Genomic DNA, 7,619 nt, shown 5'->3' with positions numbered 1-7,619 from the left:
CTGCCACTACCTCTATTGAAGCTGGAGCTGGAAATGCACATGCGGGATCTAATGCCGAAATGCCCTTTGGAAGAACTTGGGGGATATAAACCACTGATAGATGAGGAGATAAATGAGTCTACCCATCTTCCTAATCAGCCAGTATGGAGGCTTTCTTTTGCTAGTTGTAATCTTACTAGACTCTAAAAGTTTAGTTGAAGCATATTTTCTTACAATTGGATTGTTAAGGAACCCTTCTTACAGTGATTGTGTCTCTTCTTGATTAAACGAGATGAAGGTTCCATTGCAAAAGCATATTTGGGAACTCATCTTATTGAGGAGAAATACACATCTCTTCCTTTCCCTTTGCTAGCAAATCTACAAGAGCACTTAGTGTCCCAGCCTTGATGGCCCTTTCCCTATTAACTTTTGGTTGGCATGCACAATTGAGTTTATTCAAAGAAATCTTTTGAGTATTCTCATTCAAATAATCTCTGAGCAATGACATGAGAGTTAAAAAAACCTCTGAGCAATGACATGAGAGATTCCGTAAAATGCAGAATGTCTTGAGAGCAGTTTGATCGTATAAATAAACATTACCCAGATTATTTAAATTATCCTGCATTTCCAAGTGCAGATAAATACTGCTCTCATAGATACTTTACTTCAACATTAAAGCATTCAATTAATATGTATGAAGGGGTACCAGACCTCGCATGTAGAATGCTGGTCAATATTGAAACTATTCAAATCAAAGAACACCAATTTGTAGTATAATAGAAAGTTGATCGTATTTGCAAATATGGTATCTATTATTTAACAAATCTAAGCAAGTTTTTTACAATCAAAATTTAAAAATCCCCTTCTTGTTTTGGTTAGAAAGATTTCGGATTGTAAACAGTTTTCAAACAATAACTTTTTTCCATCAAAATAAGTGTCACAACTAACTTCACATGAGGAATCTTTATGGTGGCTAAGAATTTGATAGTGGTCTCGGGATGCCACAATTAACATTAGAAGTGTCATGATACATCCAAGGTGTCTCATCTTCTACTATCTACTTACCTTTCTACCATGGGGAATATTGTCCAATTGAGTTTGTCCTTTCTTGGCTACAACCACACCAAATAAATATAAGGACACACCACCAACACTTTCATAACCTATTGTACACCAAACAATATTTACACATCCACTAAATAGTTATGCACTAGTCGAGGTCAAAGACCTGGTCTCTTATGCTTCTTATCATATTGGAGCCTGATCTCATGTGAACATGGTGTTTCTATCTCGAGCTTTGGAACACCGAGTATTTATTGGTGCCTGCAATCACAAGTTGTGGTAACTAGGGTTAGCCTAGCTATGGTCATTTTTTGTTTTTTTGTTTTGTTTGATGGTTGTAGTGTGTTTTTGCTATGATTTAGTGATAGATGTTTGTTTTCTCTCTTTTTTTTGAAGTCTTGGTTAACTGGGTGTGGTTTGGTTACCACTACAATAGTTGTCTTCTTGGGTTTGGGTCCTAGTGTTATATCTTGTGATCCTTGTGTGACATGAGTGGGGATGGTGCCCATGAGGTATCGATGAGCCATTTCACTTTCCTATTATTTTTTGTAGACATTGTGAGATAGAGTGGATGGTTCATTAGTCACTCAGACATCATTTCAACCATACCAACATCTAGGATTAGACTTGGTGTTTTTTGTTTAGGTTTCTATGTATTTGTTTATTCATTGCACTTACACAGTAGCCACTAGGCCATATTTGGATAGGAGAGACATGGTTAGGCTTGATCTATGGTAGACCCATCACTAAGTAGTCACTTTTTTGTGTTCATTGAATTTATTTCACATGTACTTTTGTTATTTTCTTGAGCTATCACTCTTCTCTAGAGATGTCATTTAGATAGGTCCCATCTTGCCTTAATGAGACAACGAACCCAGGGTGTGAGCTAGGGAGTTGCCTCATCCTATTAGCTAAGTGATGGTAGGGGTGGGGTGAGATCTCAAGCATTCTAGATCATATGTAGCTGAGTGTAGAGAGAAGAGTGGAGTGATTTCTTGGACTTCACACCTCGGTCACTATTGTTTTTTATGTTTGCATTTGCACGCACTACACCTCTTGCATTAGGCACTCTAGTTGTGACTACACTAGCATTTCTTAGTATGCTTGCATTTCCTCTTGCATTTTGCACAACAATCTCTCGGGTTTTCTGGCATTTGGCTAGTCATTACATGATCATTATGTTTAGGGGATTATTGCATATGGTATGCCTAGGTTTCATTCTTTGGGGTTTTATTTCTTTGACATGTGGATTGAGGCTCTAGATGTGGCTAGATAGTGATGCAATTGGATATGCAATAGAGTAGGTTGTAGGATGGTCGTGCTTGGATGATTTGGTCATTTAGGAGGATATGGATCAGCTGTGTATCTTAGTTGACATCTCATCTTAACATGATTTTCTTTATTGGTGTATCTATGTATTATGGCATGGGTTGATGACATATCTTGGTGAAATTGAAAGCCATTGATGATGATAGACACACTCCGATGGTTCCTAGTGCCTTTCTATCAAGAACCTCCCATGCTTTAGCTGTCATGATCATAGGCTTCTTAGCAACCAAATGGAAAGAAAAGATCCTTTTGATACATATAATCTTGAATCTACATCTTCAAATGCTGGCCTTTCTTCCCTTGAACTTCTTGATTTTGAACTTTCCTTCTTCTACCATTTCTCCCACTCAAACTAGGAAACCTCCTTCCAAATGAGTCAATGGATGTTGCTTAACCCATAGTAAATGCCTCGACATAGAGGTAGGCTGTCATAGCATTGTTAGTATCAATGTGCTAGTGGAGCACCAATGCAAATAAAAGGATGTAGAAATATATAGTGGAGAAGGTCACAAGAATTAAAGGAAGAGAAAGACAAAGATTTATGTGGGATACATCCACAGAGAAACAATGAGACTATGTTTTTCTTATCCAAGAGACAAGCATATACTAGCTCTAGTGTGCAACCCAATACAACAACACGATCACAATCTTCTCTACACCAGAAAATTGCCATCCACTGATTTTCCTATGTGAGACAAAAGTGCCATAAATTTGCCTCCAAATCAATCAAAAGCATTAGCCACTTTTAGCGTGATTTTTGGCTTTGAGGGCATTGCCAACTTGTTCATTCATTTTGGTCTATATTTTTGCACTATGAGACATTGCTTCTTTGATGGCTATGGTCAAGTAAGTGCAACAATTAAACCTATTTAAACTCAAATTAGTATTGCTTTTGTTTCATGTATTCCTCGTATTTTAACAACACAAACTTTGCTTCTCTTAAAATTTATAGAATTCTATTAGCTTTTGACAAACTCTTTATCCACTATACTTGTTTTCTGCATCAACGTAGTCAACAATAGGTAGATAATTCAAATTTGCCACAAATCTAGGAGACCAATATGAGGAAGGACCTAGACAAAAGTGTCCAGCAAGAGACCATATATAGAGCAAATAGAGTTGTTGAGGAAGTTGATCATGCGAGTGTGGTAAGGTGGCAAAGAGTGATGTGGAAAGTCAGTGATGGCATGGCACTGTGCGAGTTGGTTAGGTGGCATGCTAACAAGGCAAAGTTGATTACTTGTGCATGGCTCAGCCTTCCACATGGGTGGCATGTACACACCAAAGGCTTTTCACTAGGCTTGGTAATGCTCCTAATTTACCTCTCCAATCCTAGTACCAAGCCTACCTAGGTTTGTATAGAATTTTGATATGTAGAAGATCAATTTTTCAAGTGCAACTACACCAACAATACTTTCAGGTGCTCAAGCCTCATCACTATACACAACCAGATGCACACCTGGCATATGTGTTTACTATGGCGTATAAAAGGAACAGAATGATAAGAGGCAATTGGGGCGATAAAGTTCTGAAGGATCTGAAAAGGGCAGCCCAAACAAAAAGCTATTCTCTAAAGCACTACATGGGCAACGGAACAGTCCTCACTTTAATCGCATATGAAGCCTTGGGCATGCGTGGGGACCTCCATGTGCTAGAGGATGATCTGGTCCTTTCTGAAGCCCAAGAAAGAAGGCACGACGTACATGTTACACTCAGGACTGCACCTGCCACAATAGAATCCACTCCCCCAGAAGAAGAGCCAGAAGACAAAGTTGAAAGTCAAAGACGAAGCTTTATTTGGGTGGGCAATATCCGGGTGGAAGTGGGCTCAACGGAGCGCTCTAAAGGGAAGCAGAAAATATTTTCAGAAGAAACGGAGTTTCAACGAATCAAAGAAGTTATGGAAGCTAAGCAACCTACCAAGAAGCAGAGAACTAGAGAGGTTCAACAAACGACAAATGCGATCCTCTAGTTCAACCGTCTTCATAACCTGGGGCAAAAGGTTGTGAGAGGGGAGTTCCAGCAAGGAGGAGACGAAAGAAGGACGAAATCAAGAGCTGACAGGCCATCTACTCAGCCAAAAACTCCCCCTTAGCCTATTTTACCAAAGCATTTGGAGGAAGTGCTTCCAGAGCACGACCGCCTATTCGACGAGTTTCCATTTCCAAAGCTGGACATAATAGAGATTGAAAAGCCAAATGCTGAAAGCAACCAAGAGCAAACACAAGTCGAGGAAGAGCAAGTACAAGTGAAAATTCCTGTGGTGGAGCTGGCGATTGTTGTTGAAGAAGCGCCACAGAAAAATGCTGAAATGCCACAATTGTCAGTTGCCACGCAAGGGTCATTCGTTTGCCTCCGACGTTTGCTGCTCTAGTTATCAGGCCTATGAAGGAACAAATTCATGCAGATCAGTTCTAGGCCTCAGCTTCCTCCTCTGCTTCTGTCAAGTTTAACATACAAGTTTGGAATGAAACAATGCAAGAATATCTGTCACACGTGACAGATCAATATGAAGGGAGAGTTAAAGGAAAGAACCTGGCAGAGCAGGAGCTACAGAGCTCAAAAGTTGAGCTCGAAACATTGCGCTCCACTTCCATTATTCAAGAGCGAGCACTTTAAGAGCTACACCTCGCCTACCAGCAAGTGTCTGCTGAAACAGAGGACTGTAAACGTATAACCTCGGAGCTCAAGCAAAAGGCAGAGGTAGCTATGCAAGAGAAGCTAATGATCCAACAAGAGCAAGAATCACTGAAGCTGGCGCACCAATTATCATTAGAGGGCATGGCTCATGCCCAGACGCAGCTTCAATAGATGTTGGCAAATCCTTTCTCACCCAAACCACCAACAGAGTCAAATCAGGTGGAGGTGAAGAATTTGCAAAACGAGAATGAAGATTTAAAGAAGCAACTGGAGGAACTCCAAAGGCAGCTACATGAGAAACAAAGTTCTCAGATGCAACCATTCAAGAATGTTCAAATGCCACAGCAACAGACGGTTGCACCAACGCATATTCCTACAGATAAACCACGGTCAACCCAAGCGGAGTTTTCTCTGGCACAGACCGAGTTCATACAGGATACTTATTCAGTCCAACACGAAGATGTACCAGGATCACCGGTGCTCCCACCACAGCAAGAAGAAGATCTAATCGAAAGGCTTAAGCAGGTAGCGGACAAAGAAATCGATACAAAGAAGAAAGAAGACTTGCTCTGGGAACTAAAGATTATATCTACAGCGAAGAGCAAGTTCGACAAAGTGGAGCAGTTATATGAAGCACATAGAAATTCAGTGCTGCCACTACCTCTATTGAAGCTGGAGCTGGAAATGCACATGCGGGATCTAATGCCGAAATGCCCTTTGGAAGAACTTGGGGGATATAAACCACTGATAGATGAGGAGATAAATGGGTCTACCCATCTTCCTAATCAGCCACTATGGAGGCTTTCTTGGATACAAAAGCATAGCACAGCAATTTTGGAGTATGCTAGTGCGCCGCGCTACTGCCGGATAAACCCAACTTATTGCCCCGTAAAATGCAGAATGTCTTGGGAGCAGTTTGATCGTATAAATAAACATTACCCAGATTATTTAAATTATCCTGCATTTCCAAGTGCAGATAAATACTGCTCTCATAGATACTTTACTTCACCATTAAAGCATTCAATTAATATGTATGAAGGGGTACCAGACCTCGCATGTAGAATGCTGGTAAAAATTGCACACCTATTAATAATGTGCATAGAAACATTCATTAAAGAATTACCTAATAATAGACCCTGGGAACATATGCTTGAAGGGAATCAAACGTTATCATTTGATCTTGATAAAGGGCCAAACAGGATGCAAATCATGGGTTTCTGTTGGGGAAACTGAAAGGAAAGCAAAGAGTGGACACAAACTCAGAATACTTGGATTACTTGGTTGTCGAATGAAGAAGAGTGAGGTCCTTAAGTAGGCACCTCATACATGCTCACTGACATCACTGATGACTTTAGAGCTCCACAATCATCTCCTCAATCTACTCCTAGATTCTCTCAATCATCCTATGTGGCTCTCCACCACCTAACTGTGCTTGTGGGCACCTAACTGTGCCTCTAGCACTCACACATAGAAACATAAGGTGTGCCTGAGGTATACACCTTGAGCTATCCCAACAAACCCCCCCTCAAGGAAATGCCCTAGGCTATGTCAAGGATACATCTAGTCTCATAGTTTCTCATGCCATCTCATGGTGGTCAAGGATAAATCTATGGCTAGGTTCTCATGCTAGCAAGGGTTCCCTTGGGTGTAAGGTAAACAAAAAGGGATACAGAAAGACCTTCCAATGGTTATCTCCCCTGCATGTACATGCACACAATGTCTGCAGGAGGTACCATGGAACAAAACATACACATGGCCTACATCATAAGGTGACCAGAGGTGTTTACAAAACACACAAAAACACAATAGTTTATTTCATTCATTTTGGAGGACTATCCAAGCTGAGTACCTTGACATAAAAAGAGAGATCTGGAGCATACATAGAGATGATTTAAAATGCATAATCTTCAAAGGATGCCTCATCTTGTGGAGGCTCATTAACTGTAAGTAGATTTGCATTTTCTGTCTTTGCTTTGGCTCTGCAAAACTTCTCATTATGGTTGTTCTTGCCACAGTGCTTGCATGGATTAATTTTGAAGCGGTCCTTTGAAAAGTGATTTGTCTTTCCACAGTGATTGCAAGGGGAATACTTGCCCTTCTGGACTTTTACAGCATAAGCAGTGTCATTGCCTTTCCTGAGCTCCTTATGCCTTTCTTCTTCTTGGAGGGCAGAGATAATACCTTCAAGATTAGGATTAGGAAGATTTTTCAGAGTGGTAACTATGTGATCATAATCTTCAGGCATACTCTTAAGTAACACTGCCATAGCATCATCTGGAGTAATAGGAGAGTTGATAGAAGCTAATTGAGTCATAAGACTCCGCATATAGTTGACATGAGCTACTAAAGTAGTACCACTAGCCATCTTCAATTCAAAGAAAGAGATTTTAAGTGATAGTTTAGAGATGTGAGAGCTAGCACCAAAAATCATGTCAAGCTTCTGCCAAGCTTCCGAAGGAGACTCCAAGTCAGAGATATGGTGAATATAATCATCTCCTAAAGCAAGAGCAATGATACCGTATGCTTTTTCTTCTCTAGCTGGATCCCTTGCCGGTCGTGTCGGAGTTGAGGATTCACCAGCATTGGAGGCCATAGAAGTAGCGGTAGGA

This window comes from Dipteris shenzhenensis, chromosome 22 (assembly GCF_047967505.1).
Source record: "Dipteris shenzhenensis isolate YYH24624 ecotype China chromosome 22, Dip_SZ_1.0, whole genome shotgun sequence".
Taxonomy (NCBI): Eukaryota; Viridiplantae; Streptophyta; class Polypodiopsida; order Gleicheniales; family Dipteridaceae; genus Dipteris; species Dipteris shenzhenensis.
The sequence above is the reverse complement of the archived record's forward strand: the minus strand, read 5'-3'. Positions refer to the sequence as shown.